Source organism: Dermacentor silvarum, chromosome 9 (genome assembly GCF_013339745.2).
Source record: "Dermacentor silvarum isolate Dsil-2018 chromosome 9, BIME_Dsil_1.4, whole genome shotgun sequence".
In the NCBI taxonomy this organism is placed as follows: domain Eukaryota; kingdom Metazoa; phylum Arthropoda; class Arachnida; order Ixodida; family Ixodidae; genus Dermacentor; species Dermacentor silvarum.
Genome location: NC_051162.1, coordinates 82,534,222 through 82,550,005, shown reverse-complemented (window position 1 = coordinate 82,550,005; position 15,784 = coordinate 82,534,222).

Sequence of the window (15,784 nt, the reverse complement as noted above, 5' to 3'; positions counted from 1 at the left end):
TTAGGATCCAGTTCCGTCTTCAGTTTCCATGCGAACATGCGCTGCCACTTTAGGAATCTGTGTGTCTTTTTACACCGCCACTACTTCTAATTACATCATCGCTGTAGCTTATAAGGGGCATTCCAATTACGGGAGCGTGCCTTTGAGAAATGGAACGACCTCGTGCCGAAAGGTAGCAATATACTGTGCGATCGTTAAAAGACGAAGAATGGTGGTTCGACACTGGCGTTCAGCAACTTCCGAAGGAAAGTCTCTATTGCTTAAGGTATTTGTGCAATCTAATTACTTTTATATGGGAAGCTAGACGGTAAAGAACTAATCAGGGTGTGTGCCAGTGTTGTTTAATGTTGTTTTGAACGATATATATTCCGGAAATATAAATGATCGGGCGGCAATTCAGCTTAATCAAGAAGTAATAGGTTTGTGGCTTACGGAACAGCCGTATCTCATGCGTACACTTCTGACAAGGATTATTTCGTACACTTCGCATCAAGCTCATTCATTATTGAACTGTTCCCAACTATCATAATCAGGAAATCAATACTTGTTTTTCAAATTGAGAACATTTTCTTTGAAATATTCAATATTGTTTTGAAGCAATACCAACATTTTGTGTGCGTGCAACAAAAACATTGTGGGGAACATACATATCAGAAGATAAAACACTTATTATAGAAAAAACATGCTTTGTAGTAAATTATCTATTGAATGCACCAGAAAATTTGTGAATTGCTCAGAGAGATTTGAAAACTATACCTGAAAAGACGAAATGCAGGGATCGGGCTAAATCTTCGAACGCGCAACAGCTGAAAAGACTGATTAAGGCACCACAACGGGTGTTCTTTATATCTCCCCTTAGTCCGGAAGAGACGCACGTGGAGAATACGCAGTTGGTAATGGATTCACTGTGCACGGGATATTTTTTTGCTGTTTGGTGAGCAAGGTACGTCATGGTGATTTGAATTTTAAAGCGATACCTGCTTAAGAACCACATTGTCAAAAACAGGAAACGGGTAAGTATCTTTCTCAATGCTAATTTATTTTTATATGCATGACAAGTTATAAATGTGGTGTAAGTTCAATGGACTCTGCTTCCGGAAAAATGGCAAGGCAGATCCTCTCATAAAATTGACTACAATGAATTTAATGGGAACTATATGGGTGCAGTATTAAAACTGTTGTAAACTGTTCCGAGGTGCTAAAGAACACAAGCAGACAACTAATTGATACCATATCACTGTCGTGCATATTATTCAAACACATTTTATTTACCACCATATCGCAAGCAGGAATTATAAATCCATTGAATCGACAACAAACTGTTCTGAGAAAGCATACACCAGTTATGCATATTCTGAGTTGCTTCCTTTGTCTAGTCCATTTCTTTGCCTAGGCAAGCCCATTTAATTGAACCGAACCAGTACAGAATGAAATGCTCGTTTTATATAAGTATTAGTAGAGAAAATATTTGATTAGCCCGCACATATCAAACAGATGAAACAACCGTGATGTTGGCATTTCTTACTTCTTTGTCCTTGTCTTATATCTTTTCGCTCCCTCCGATGTTCTCAGACTTCTCTTTCGGTACGCTTCAATCCCCCCACCTTTTTTCTTCATCCCTCCTGGGATGGTATTTAAACTAATTTGCTATGGAAGCCAATTCTTCATTTTTGTTCATGCCGATATACTTGACCGTTTTAAGGTGTCTTGCTGACTTGTGCTTTTCAAGACTTGATATGGTCCTTTGTAGACAGAGCCAGTGTTTGATAGTCCCTTCTCACGAGAGCCTTGCTTCCTACCTCCACGGCTGTAACGTGGTGTTTTGCTTCATATCGAAGTTTCTTTTCATTCTTTCCCGGTATTTTTCATGGCTGTCTTCTGTCCTTCTTATTTCTGTAAGCTGCACCATTTTGTCGACTCCGAAGGATGCATCAGCGGAAAGATAAGTTGGTTATCCAGTAACAACAAGGAGTGGTGTACATCCCAGACCAGTTGTGTGCGATTGGTTATGGTGAGATACCGCTGCTTTAAGGCAGCACTTCTATCCCCCTCGGAAACTCGGGCACATGGTGATGTATTGCTTCAGGTCCCGAATAGTTCTTTGCGCCAATCGATTATCTGCTGGACGGTACGAGGCAGTGAATCTCAGTGTAACTCCACGTTGTTCTGCCTATTCCTGCAGTTTATGTATTCGAAAAGCTGGACCATTACCCGATACCAAAACTCACCTTGTCAAACATTTTGCGGTTGAACAATGAGATCACGATGTCGACATCCTCTCTTCCTGGCTTCGCTACCAGCATCCTTGTCCACTCAACCACGCACACAACAAACGTTGGCGTTTTCTTCACAACTTCCGACTTCTTACGGAGTTCGGGGAAGTCTAGGTGGACAACTTGAAATGGTGTCCCTCAATGTTTCGGCAATGTCATTTGTTGAGTTCTATGTTTGAATTTCACCTTAATCAGTTCACTTTTTTAACATGATTGCACATAGATCTTCGCGTCTGGTTTCTTGTGAGGACGTGTAAATCGCCTTGTGAGCTTCATGTAGGTTCTCCAAAACTCATCATGTCTGCCTGAATGAGGGCTATTATGATAGAAATGCAAGATTTTTGACACAAGTGTGGGAGGCACTGTAACTTTCACCGTCACTGTTCGTTGGAGTGTTTAAGTTCCTTGCCAAAGTTTTGCGGTGTTCATCGCTTCTTGGTGAAATGCAACACGCATGACTGCTAACCTCGACATACTATCAACGTCTTTCATGGAAGCTCCCGGGTGATAACTAATTGCAAAAATAAACTACTGAAGCTTGTTCACCCAGCGTGCGATTATTTTTTTAAGTCCGCCAACTTCAAAAAGTGTCTCAGTGCTTCATCAGTGTAAAATTTGACTTTTTCCTTTTATGTAGGAGCCGAAGTACTCAATGACCTTTAGGACAGCGAGAGCTTCTTTCTCAGTTGTTGTGTAGTTTACTTCCATCTTGGTGAAAGTGTAACTTTTGTAGCCCACCACGCGAACTTTCTGATTGGTTGCCAGGGTAGAGTCTGGTTGATAAACAACTACTGCCGTTTCAGAATGCGAGGCATCTGTATTTAGTTCAAATGGAAGCGAAAAGTCCAGAAGGCAAAGCATATGGCCAGAAGAAACTATCTGTACCAGCTCTTACGCACAATCGCATTCTTCTGTCCATTAAAAAGGTACATCTCCTTGAGTCAACCTTGTTAAGCACGATGTCTTCATAGCATAGACTCGAGTAAATGCTTTGAAATGGCTGGCTAGTCCCCAAAACACCCGTAGTAAATGGACGTCACATGGCTTCACGACCTTAGCGATGCGCACCACGGAGTCATCTTTGGTATTCTTAGTGGTTCCATCCAATACTCGTCCCAAAATGTCACTTTAGCGTGGCTTCGGACAAGGCCGTGAGAACATGCCCAAGGTATTCTTCATGTTTATACTTACTCTTAGAGTATACAATGACCTCGTCTCCATATACATTGCAGAAGCAACCGATAAAAGTGTTTAGAAGTTTATTCACCATCATTTGAAACCAAGTGGATGACTTTTTCCGACTAAATCGAGGACGATTACATTCATAAATGTCAAATGGAGTTACAAAGGCGCTATATTGCTTGGTTTCCTCTTGAAATAGCATTTGCCAGAAGCCTCTGCACAGATATATCCTGGAAATCCCGGTACAGCCGCCTGTTTCGTCAATGATGCTGTCTAATCGAGGCATTGGAGATGAGATCAGATGCGTCTGGTTGTTCAATCTATAGTCAGTGCCAACCTTCTTTTTTTGGGGGGGCAACGGTGATTGGCGATGCAAACAGCGATAGCGATGGACGAATGATACGAGCATCTAACAGCTTTTAAAGCTCCTCTTTTAGTCATATCTTCTTTTCTCTCGATAGATTTATGGCCTTTTGCCGGACTATAGTAGTGTCGCGTAATTTAAAGGTCACTTCAAACTTGGTGATACAAGGAAGTTAGCCGCCCAAGCAGAAGAATTCTGGGTAGACTTTCGGAATAGTCTCTCCTTTAACGCCGTGCGAATTCAGTTTGCATTAGTCAAAAGGTTTGGAATTATCATCATCGGGGCCTACAGACACAGTGTCGTCCCAATTAATGTTTAGCCTCAGCGATTTCTTGTCCGGGCGATAGAGAAGGAAGTGGCATTTAACACCTTCTATCACCAAGGCAAGAACTTCTGGGAACTGCGACTGATATTTTAACCTTAAGCTTATCCATTCGCAGTGCTCCTTTTCACGACCGTTATAACCCCGTACAAGGACTGATCTGATTGTCAATATATCTTCTGCATTTGCCATGCTTCTCTTGAGTATTGATATTGAAGCTCCACTGTCGATAAGAGCTCGCATGTTCTGTCCGTTCACTTCAAGTTGTATGTTAAGTAAACTTGAAATAACCAGTGAGATGCTTTTGTTTCGTTTCGTTTGAACAAACCAAGGTTTTCGTGCCATTTGTTTCTGTTTGAACAGAGCTGGTGACTGCAAGGCGTCAGCGGGTCCTTAGTCGGCCGCATGAAGTGTAACATTTTCACTATCTCTAAGGTGTGGAGACCTTGCATCCGAGTTGCTGAACTGAAAATCTGCTGTTCGTGAAGATCTGGCCGTGTCTTGCAGCTCCTCTCAGACCAGTAGTGAGGGTATACTTGTAGCAGCTCTAGTAGGGTTTCGAGAGTTTCCGGCCCTTTTATTTGCGCATGCCGTTGTAAATCTCTTGGGAGACCGCGAATTACAAGCGCAAAGACTGATCTACATGACTGCTGCTTTTCAAGAAAGTAGTCAAGCGGGGAACCAGACCGAAAACGGTTAAAGAGTGCTTGGTCCCATCGCTGTACGTTATTTTGTTTAGAATGTAAACAGGAAGTTCTTTTTCCACATGCACCATGGTTCGCAAACATGCTCTAAGAACCACAACTTATGCCAATTTCTCGCTACACCACGGAGAAGTTGTCGCATGATTATGGCCCCGTCTTGGTCAGACAGCCAGCCGTTGTATTTCGCTGCGGCCTCATAAAAAGTGATCCATCTTTCTGGGTTGTCAGCAGACCCGTCAAAAGTTTCAGGCCGTAATATTTCAACTGCGTGGTTTCTGTTGTGGCGTAAAGCAGACAACAGAGTTTAGGCCTAGGCATTCTGTTGCGTAATTTGTGGTTGTTGCATCGCTATGGCTCGCAGAATGTTTGATATCTCGTCATATGACGCTGCCCGACCGAATGGTCTTCCGAGTACCAGCTGGTTAAAGAGGGCCACTGGGGTATTCACCTTCGCCAAACCTCGTTTAACAAGCTCTTCGGGTGACTTAGAAGCTCGATCCAGAACAAGACCTAGGAGCTCACCCATTGTTGGGTCCACAGGGTGGTCGACCGAAGAATCATCCTGGACTTGGTAGCCTTTGAATACCACTCGGTCGTTGTACATCTTCACGAACAAAGTCCCCACATCTTCGCCCACTGGTGGGCTGCACCAAAATATTCCAATAGCCTCGCACATATCAAATAGACCAAACAAATGACATATCACCATTTCTAACTTATTTATTTTTCTCTTCTGTCCTCTTGCTTCCTCCAATTTTTTCAGTTTTCTCTTTCAGTACCCTTCAATGAATCCCTTTTCCTGAATTTCGAAAATTGCCGAAGTATTAGATATGCATTTTTTCATTGAGACATAGTAAAGGGCTAAAGTAAGATAATAATTAATGATAACCTGTAAAACTTGAGGTATCTAGTAAAGTGGCATATGGAAATGCAGGATAAGGAACTTGTTAGAACGAAAGTAGGAAGTAAGATTTTAAATATTTATGAAATAAGTATTTTCCTTTCAGAGCAGCGACGCTCTTAAAATGGTCTTTCTTGATCTCAGACTATCACAGTGACATAGAAATCTCCCTTGCCATCCTGCTTAGCGAGCAATATTTCAAATATTTAATGTAGCATGTTAATACCGCGCTTATCTATGCTTGCATTTCCTGGCAACTACACACACATAAACCAGAACAGATGCTGTGATGTAGCTGAGGACAGTGGCACGAGTAAAACTATGATTCGCCTTATTGTAGCAATAAGCTGCTTAGAAAACCCATACGGGTGGCATACCGTATTAGCAGGTTGGCATAGTCATCCTTGGTTCGACATCTTAGGCTGCAATAAGTATGTCGTATAGCAGCTATGGACAATTTCAACCGCTACTGAAATATAAGTCGACTTCAAATAGGTACTGCTAGTAACTTGTCTAGCTTATTGCTACGGGATTTTTTCCACCGCCACGGTGCATCTGTCATGCTTATTAACGAGAGAGCTACTGCCCTTGCTGTCCGGCTTGTAGGAGAAGCCATGACACTCAGATACTGTATTTGCGGCCTTACAACAGCTTGCCAACTTAAACCAAATGCTCCTACAGAAAGTCTCTACACCGCCGCTGACCTGATTTCAATGTAGATTGAGAATGATCAAATGAGCTGACGCACGCTGGTACGCTTTTTGCTACTTGCGTAAAATACTGCCATTTAGGAACCACAGGGTTCTCGTCTTTTTGGCTTGCTTCTCTGGCGTGAGACCACATTTCAATAGACTATGCTTTAACCTGACGCATGGGTGACCAGCACCGACGATGCTGATCGATTTGCCAAGCGAGCCGATGAAGCTCCTTAGCTCGATGAATTTCGATTTCGCCATCAGCAGCGCAACTCCGGTAACCGGGGCAACATCTTTCACCAGCAGTGCCACCTACAAAATTTGAGTTTACAGCCCTTACATTCTTATTGAACGGCGTAACGACATGGAATTCGAAGCTAATCTTGAACGGACAACGCGGTACTGCCGTCCCACCTCATTGAAACATATACACAGAAAAATGGATTACCTGATCTTGAAAATTAAGGGCTGCATTATCTTAATCCAGTTATTAGAGTTGCCAAGATATCACATTTCTACAGTGTGTGCATTTGGAGAATGCCATTATAAGAACATTAAAAATAATTCGCGTTTCAACCGTCGCTTTCGAGGCAGAGAAACTGAAGACGTGCTCTATAATTGCATCCTGTGTAGTCGCTATCTGCAGTGTCAGGTGCCAACGTAAAAAAGTGTCTGAAGTTTTACAGGTTGTGAGCAGTGTTTACAATTTTACATATCATAAAGAGATTACGAGTAGTTGATTTTTCGTGTCTCACTTTAGTCTGATTATGCCTAATCGTAAAATAAGAGCTATAAGGTATCACAAACTTTGACGATTTAGTGAAAGCCGAACGTTTTCTGCGGTTGTACTTGTATAATGCTGCGGTAGGTGCACTTGATGGTCTATTCGCCTTTTCCCGATTTGTTTCTTGAGTACTCTATCCAGCAGGTTCACTTGTAAAATAACATGCTGTACGAACCTAATCGACGAGAGATATTTACTGCGCGTTTCCTTTTTCTCGCCGATTGGCCAGAGGCAAAGGTCGCGAAGGTGTACAACCAGCTGTGTTATGTCACTTGTGAGTTGGTTGTACGTCATCGTTGCTGCGCAAAGAAGTTGTAAATGGTTCATTACCTAAAAAATGTAAAAAAAATACGTAACTGAAGGAAAAGCAATGGAATGAAATTTTTCATGAACACGTTGTAACTGTTTAAAAGAACACGCACCACGATGTCTCCTTTCATTCGGTCCGTTTATACCTATCAAAAGGTGATAACAAAATCGCAGGAACCCACCCATGATCATGTTACCCGCCGTCATTGCTGCTCGACTGGTTAATAAAAAGCCGTTTTAAAGCACGCTTCACAGCTCGATTTGAACAGATGTTACAGGGAGACTCGGGATCTCACCGTTGGTGATGCACATCAAGGTTACCAATTCACCGAAGCCGATTTCAGCAAAATAACTTTGAAGTTTTTGTACTCTTTTACCGGCGCAGCAATTTGCTTCGAGGCGAGAGGTCCTCAGTTGTTTCGTCTAGCAGTTCAGCGTCAGCTTTACAGTGCACACTCTTCGTAGTAAAAATTACGCTTGCGCGGATTCCGCTCAAAAGACATATTGCATCTCGGAAATGCACAAATTTATAGGTAACGAACGCCTTTCACAAAATTTACCTTCCTTCCTATACAAAAACTAACTTCATTATTTCATTACGTTATAGATTTTAATCTACGAATTGTAGCTAGTGATTTCGCAAGGCATGTCCACTTGAAACGAATTCTCAGGACTGCACCGCTTTTGACGTATTAATTTTGAAAGTGGCCGACGAAATGCATTTCCTTCCGTTGCTTTTTCAAGCAAAGCTTGTATACACTAGCCTGCGCCGGCGATGTAACGCTATAAATTTCGGCGCTAATGCAATGGTAAACTCGGCGGTAATGCAGTTGCACTCAACGTGAAAGCTGGTGAAGTGCGGACCAGTGATTGGCCGGTGTTTCCTTGGGCTTATCTTGTTTTATCCTGTGTTTATCTGGTGTTCAGCTATTCTTTTCACAATGTTCGGATTAGTTTGCCTGCGCTGGCGAGCAATTTCAGCTTCTCGGGCGCGCACCACTTATCAGCCCGGCGTCGGCGCTGTCTGTCACAGGCGAGCGCCCGCTGTCGTTCCAAGCGTGCTTAAGGCTTGGCGTCTATGGCGGGAAAAAGCGTCCCGGAGCGCGGGAACGGCTCTTTCAGCGCGCCCTAGAGGAATCTTTCCACTTGTGAGGCTGTGGCGCCCTTTCTTGAGTAGTTTCGTTATTAGTTGGCGTTTTCGATAGAGTTTTCGTTGATTTGGGTTAATGAATGCGTTAATTCATGTTTTCTTTGTTTTATACTAATTTATAACGATGTAGTTTATTTTTATCCTTTTTTGTGGGAATTTTATGGTTACGTAGACCTTGTATTGTGCGTGGCACCCACCGACGAAGAAGCCGCCGTGGTTGCTTAGTGGCTATGGTGTTGGGCTGCTAAGCAAGAGGTCGCGGGATCGAATCCCTGCCAGGGCGGCCGCATTTCTATGGGGGCGAAATGCGAAAACACCCGTGTACTTGGGTTTAGGTGCACGTTAAAGAACCCCAGGTGGTCCACATTTCCGTAGTGCCCCACTACGGCGTGCCTCATAATCAGATCGTGGTTTTGGCACGTAAAACCCCATAATCTAATCTCCATCCACCGACGATGGACGACATCCCAGGCCCCTTAAGCGCTCTGCCCTTGAAACAGGAAGGCGGTCTTCCGAGATGGCCACACTGCCGTCGTAAGATAGAGGATCGTGGTTCTCTTGCCCTTCGACTGACTGACTTTCTCCATGTGGACCTCAATGTCAGCGCTCAGCAGTCTCCACCTGCTCATGCGCATGGTTGATCGTCTGCTAGCTCAGAGTTGTCGCCTAGCTGTCCGTGCAAAAATCTTCTGGCAGCTCCAAGAGTCTGCGCGCGCTCCGGGACTTATGGTCCATGAAAAACAAAGGGGGCTCTGACATTTCTCGGAGTGTTGGACGGAGCTGACGAAGTGGCACGAACAAAATGGAACGCGGGAAGCCAGTCCCAACCAGAGCGTGACGGTCAAGGACGGATAATTCAAGAGGTCCATTGACGATCTGCACGACGTTGCGTAGCGCCATCATATAAAGGAAACATGCAAAAAAAGCAAACGTGGTGCCGGGTATTTTTTGGGCCAACTTGCGTACCCTAATTTGCAAGTCAATTGAGCATAAAAGTTTCTTACATACTTACAAGTATATATATATATATATATATATATATATATGTTTATTTTACCGCCTTCTCGCGTTACCATGAGCGGAGTGAGTGCACGCACAAGTGATGTACACGTTTTCAAAGTGATGCGTTGTGATTCAATGGTGATTTAATATGTGCATTTGTTGTAGTGGTAAACGAAATATCCTAATGTAAATCACTTTTTGCCAACTGCAGGCAATTTGAGCGTATCTATCTATATATCTATCTATCTGTCTATCTTTCCCTCTGTCCGTCCGTCCGTCCCTCTAGCTAGCTAGCTTGCTACGTAACATTGCTTTCCTCTCCTAAAAAACGATGCCGCTGGGCCCTGGACGACCAACGACATCTTGTCTCCAGAGCCCGGGATACTATCGCGTCCAGAGGATTCCTGGAATGATATACCCTCCCACCTAGAGTGACCCAAAGGTCAAACGCTCGGGTACACTGTCTGGTAAATTAAAGTTTACTTCATCATCATCTCGGCGTATGCTCGGGTTCGCGGTGCCGTTGTGGTCGCGGCATTGACGGCATTCGAGATTCATTTTCCGACTCTCACCTCTGATTCTCGCGAACTTGCTGCGCTCGAGTCAGGTGGATCGAGTATGAAAAATCCGCGCATCTCTGCTGCGAAACACCGGGTGGTGGTTTTCTCCAAACAAACAGCGATTCAAACGCTAATCTCACAAGAGCGTTGATTTCTTTATCACAGGGCAGCAATGCGCCGCCTGTTTGTTCCGACCCACACTCGCATCGGAATTTCATGGCCCTTCCAGTCTTTGCTATGCCATTCACACAAGAATCGAAGCCATGCTGTTTTCTGCTGAACATAAAGTCTGAGTAGGGCAACGCGATGCTGAACTCCAGCATGTCCAGATAGTAACAGCAACTCCGATCGACGACGTTCTGCCTTTAATGTTCACAAAGGAGCTCTAAAGAGCTATAGGTTCGACGCAAAGTGTTTTAACCAGGATTATACGTTCCTCAGAGGTTTACTTGAGCGGCTCGAGGATGACGTATTGTAAGGGTAGTACGGGGCACCGGTGAAGAGGAACGTATTTCCATTCCTGTGTGCTATGGCATGAGTGAGTTCTGTGTCGGAGTTCTCTGGCATCGCAGCACAGCTTCTTGAGACAGTTTCGTCACTTATCCCAGCATTTTCAATAAAATGCTCCCTAGGCCTAATCACACGAGCGGATATGCCATGTGTATTTCTCGGACGAATGCTACATAAAACATGAGTGCATTTCAAATGTGTCCTGTATATAAAATTAGCTTGCCTTTAGGAAAAAAAAGTATTTATCCGGTTTCCTGTTCACGAGCATGTTTTTCTGCAAGTACGTACGCATCACTTTACATTTTAAATCAAAGTAAGATACCTTGATCACCCACTGCATAAGCGTTATCCCGGGCACATTGCTCCCATTGCCAATTATGTCGACCTTTCCTCCACGTGCGCCTCTTCTTCCGGCCTGAAGAGATATAAAGAAGGACCATTGTTGTGTATTTATCAGTCTTGTTGCTGTTGGGCGATCACATACTTGGCCTTATTCAGGAATTTCTGTAAATTAGGGTAGGTGTTCCTATATCTCCGGAGCAGTCAACATGTTTACTCCTGCATCCACTGTATGATGCGTTACTGTGCTATTAGTATTACCTTAAATATTTTTTAGGTTCAGATAGGTGTGTTACCCTCAAGGTTTTAATTAATTGAGTGCCAAATCTATGCATAGCGTGAACACATTACTTTGAATATTGTAATGAGAGAGTTCTTAATTGTTAAAAAGAATGTGTTGCATTTATGATTATGGTAAATGGGAAGTGTACCTCACCTAGCTTCACAGCAATGGTACGAAATAGATCTATCCAGAAATATATCGCTGCTCAATATAGCAGGCTACTCAATGTATCAGGACTGCTGTGCGAATGACACACATACTGAAATATCGTTCTGAGCAACCTACATCAGTTTACATTATGCGAGAAACGCCTTATCTGCGGCCTTATTTCAAATATGAAGGTTCTTCACACTACACGAATTGCTTAAGCAGTTATGTTTTACAGCCCCATGGTACAGAACTTCCTTGTCAAACTACCATTCTCTCTTAGTAACCATCCCACAGTGTAACTCTATAGTTCCACACGGGGTAGCTGCATGCGTTACGTCAAGTGACCTGTATACAGAATGCCGCACAAAAGCAACCGCGATAACACCACCTTGAAAGCGCGTCCTAGAACAGCACAGCTAATTTTATAAGGTGACAGTGCAGGTTCAGAGGAGAAGATTAGTCTGTACACTGTGCTTTGTAATGGATAGAATGTGAACATTTACCCTCGTCCACGCGGGCAGCAAAGTCAGATTCTTTGCTAAGATGAAGTTCAAATCAGCCATCTTGCTCTTGCAGTACTAGCAGGCAAGTGGGTCGCACAAAATGGCACATCACTCTTTATTATTTCAAAAGAAATATTTATCAATATAAACGCAGCACGCACTCATGAGCACGGAGCAGCTGGCATACACTATTTCCTTAGACAAGTACTTTCTGATGCAAACTGCACGTACAAATGTGACTATGAGATCCCACAAAATGCACACACACGAATGGGTATGCTTCAATATTCCCCAAAAGGAAGCAGTTTGATTGGCTTGCAAAATCTGCTTTAGGAATGCAAGAAGCTATAACTTTGTAAAGAAACGTTGATATGCCCTTGGTAATTTATTGTTGTTATATTTAGCGCTAACCTCTGTGCAGCATTCCTGGCCATTATCACAGCAGCAGAAAACGGAAGCGTCGAGATGTGTAGTGGAGAAAGTGAGTGAAAATGTCAGGCATTTTTGTACGTTGAAATGTATTACTTGTGAAAATCAATACTTGCGGAGCTGGGAACCATATGTTTATGACTCGATGATTCCAGTAGTGGCTAAAATCTACACCAGAAATATTCCTGTCATGGCCCCCTTGGAAACATTTTCATGACCGATGTTCCATGATGCTCAGATTATGCTCGATTATCTATTTCAGTTTAACTTTATTTCCATACGAATGAAGGAAGGCCCGAACAAAAAGTGAAAAAATTTCCACTTGAAAGAGATTGCTGTATGCCTGTCAAGGCATACAGCAAGTACACCAATTACAGAGTCATACAGTGTAGAGTTTCACAGAATATACAAAAAATTAATTGAATATTTGTACATGCATCTTATATATACCGTGCATACAATAAAAGCTACAGAAGTAGCAAACGATAAAAAAGAAAAACATAAGAAGCACACGTATATATCAATAATACCATACATACACACACATGTAGTGTACGCCGATCACACAATGTGTTAAATATAACGAACCACTGCATAGAGCAGTCCTACAACATTACTATGAGAATCATAAAAGCAAACATACCACATTACAATGGAACAAACAGAACGCATAAAAATGCATTCCATCCCGGTCAATGTAACGTAAAGTGCTGATCAAGTGTTCTCATTTTACCAACGCAAACTAATTGAGCACTTTGATCTTTCTTAGGTTAGTAATGTTAATGCCTTGTTGACAAAATAGTTTGGCAAAACTCGAACCTTATATTGAACGATCTGCTGGCGATATTTATTTATGGAAAAAAGAGGCACTTCCCAAGAATCAGTGTCATGCGTAGCATGCACTTGCATCTGTACTGGTTTTTAATTCTGCAAGAGAAAGTAACATCAGTTCATTATTCTGTAAGCTTTGTTTATACCTAATACCCAGAATGTACGAGTAAAGATTAGGAATTGAAGCAAATTTAACGGAATGAAAAGCTCCTTTGTGTGCACATTATACTCGTAAGGTACACCAGATATTTGCAGAACCGTCTTTTTTTAATTACGTGCAACAGATTCAGGTTAGATAATGTGGTTGTGCCCCAGACTAAGGAACAGTGGTATGAATTGGAATTGAAGAATGTGTTATAAATTTTCATTTTAATATTTGCCGGGAGCAACGAATGAAGTTTTGACATGTCACCAACTGATTTCGAAAGATTCTTGATTACATGATTCATATGTTGGCCCCAGAAGATCTATTTGTGGAAATATACGCCTAATGTTTCATAAAATCTAAAACCTGAATAGTTGAGTGACCAAGAATGACATTATTTGTCATTACCACACGATATCGTTTTGGTGAGGATAGCACTGCTTTTGGTTTAGTGACATTGATTTGCAATGAATTAAGCTCACTCCAGGTCTTTAAATATTCGGAGCATTTATTTACATCTGACTGGAGAGTTTCGAGTTCCGAATTAGAAAACAAGATGATGATGAAGATGATGATCATGATGTGTAGTGTTTAATAGCGCAAGGGCCAGCTATGGCCAAAGAGCGCCATGACATTGATGGGTTCTGAATGTGTTACGGATGGAGTGGACAGTGGGTATCAAGTGGTATATAAAAGGTGGCTGTAAAGAGGCCTTAAACAAGTCGCTATCAATTGCGTAAAATATATGAGTGTTAAAATAATGAGAAAGACTAATGATGTGAGCTATGAGCATAAAAGTTCCGTTACAAAGCAGTGACATAAAAAAGTATATGCAATAGCACAATTGCCTCAATAGGTCCTTGAAATCAAGGTCTGAGAGGCACGTGCTGTAAAATGATTTTGCACCGCAGCTGCAGCGTGCAAGTCTTGGCTGCGCTACAGATACCCTGGCCAGATGATTTGTAATGTGTTTACATCTGCTAAAAACTTTAAGACGGCTATAAAATCCAAAAGCGGCTCATGGCTAAGAAAGAATGCTGGGTGAAGAGGGATGTGCTCACGATACGCGGGATAACAGTACTTTTTACGCTGAGCTTCTATTTCAGGGCACTGGATAAGAACATAGAGAACTGTAAGTATGTCGCCACACCTATCACATGTAGGAGGATCATTTCCTCTATGGAGATATGAGTGTGTTCCACAGGTATGTCCTATCCTTAACCTGCAAAGAAGCACTTCCTTGTGTCCTTTTGTTTTCTGAGATATACATTTCCCAATTGTTGGCTTGATTACATGTAACTTATCTGAAACTTCATTATCCCTCTGCCTTTGCGAATATTTCCGTAATTCATGTCGCAAGAAAGGCTTTAGATCAGTCGAAGGGATGGCTATGTTTGTGTTTGTATGTTTAAAACTACTGAAGTGGCACTTTCGTCTGCAGCTACGTTGCCTTTACTGCCTCTATGGCCAGGTACTGAGCATATTATCACGACTTGGTTGTCCTTGTAAGCTGAGCATAGCAAGCTGTACAGTTCGTTATAAATTGAATTCTTGTGTTTTCTAGACTCATTAGAGCTCTAACGACGCTCAACGAGTTAGTGAACACAATTGCTTTTGTAATATTTATTTGTTTTATGTGTATGAGTGCCAAAAGGATTGCGTATGCTTCTGCTGTAAAAATACTTGTATGCAGATTTAGTGCCCTGGACACTGAAAAAGACAGTCCCAAAGCTGCGTAAGCAACACCAGTAAACGATTTTCAGGCGTCCGTATAAAATTCACTGCAAGAATACTCCCGAAGTTCAAGAATATGCGAATGTATGTGTGCTTCAGGTGCCCATTTTGATATTTCTACGAAAGAGATATCGTACTGGATGGTCTGCCACTCCCAAGGCGGTGAAATCCCAGTAGGAACAATTCGGACATTTTCTAGAAGAGGGACGCCTGTTTCTTCTTACAGTGCTTCCAATCGGAGGGACAAAGCAGGCCTAGTGGCTGTGCGGTTACGGAAGAGCCTGGCCGTGGACAAATCGTGAATAATTAAGTGACATGGGTGGTCTACTGCTGATTTTACCTTCAAGGCATAGGAGAAGCTTAAATATGTCCTTTTTGAAAAATAGAGACCATACGTTTGATTCGACGTACAGGCTTTGTACAGAACTAGTCCTGAAGGCACCTGTAGTTAGGCGGATGCCTAAGTGGTGAATAGGATCTAACATTATTAAAACACTAGGCTTTGCAGAATTATAGACTACTGCTCCGTAGTCAAGATGTGATAATATTAGACTTTTGTATAACTTTATGAGGCCCCACAGGGGCGTCTGCGCAAGCAGGCGTTTGGTGAGTTG